We start from the raw sequence: 314 nt of genomic DNA on the forward strand, positions 1-314 counted from the left end.
TGGCCGGAGGCCGCCCTGGCTGCTCGGCCGGTGCGAAGCGCGGATCCCCCCTCGGCGCGTTTATCTCCCCTTTCCTCTGCCCCCCCCGGCTCCTGGGAAGTTTTTGATCTACTTCTTCAAGCCCTCAATCAGGAAGAGCTGCGGGGAGGAGCCTTCCCCTGCTCTCCCCTACATCTTTATTGGCCGCTCGGTGCCTTCCAGCGTGTGTCACACAGGAAGACAGCGAGCTACATTATTAATTAATGGCTGAGAGGGCGCATCCTCCATTTTTGAATTATCAGCCGGAGATCTCCGGTGCGGGGGGGTGGTGGGCC

At 60.5% G+C, this 314-nt stretch overlaps 1 protein-coding gene across 1 annotated transcript in view; it reads right to left on the reverse strand.

Moving 5' to 3' along the window:
- Nucleotides 1–314, reverse strand: part of BAZ1A (bromodomain adjacent to zinc finger domain, 1A) — a 65,790-nt gene that overhangs the window by 63,926 nt on the left and 1,550 nt on the right. The gene's annotated exons all lie outside the window — the stretch shown is intronic.

The sequence above is a fragment of the Charadrius vociferus genome, unplaced genomic scaffold (assembly GCF_000708025.1).
Source record: "Charadrius vociferus isolate BGI_N301 unplaced genomic scaffold, ASM70802v2 scaffold14, whole genome shotgun sequence".
Lineage (NCBI taxonomy): Eukaryota > Metazoa > Chordata > Aves > Charadriiformes > Charadriidae > Charadrius > Charadrius vociferus.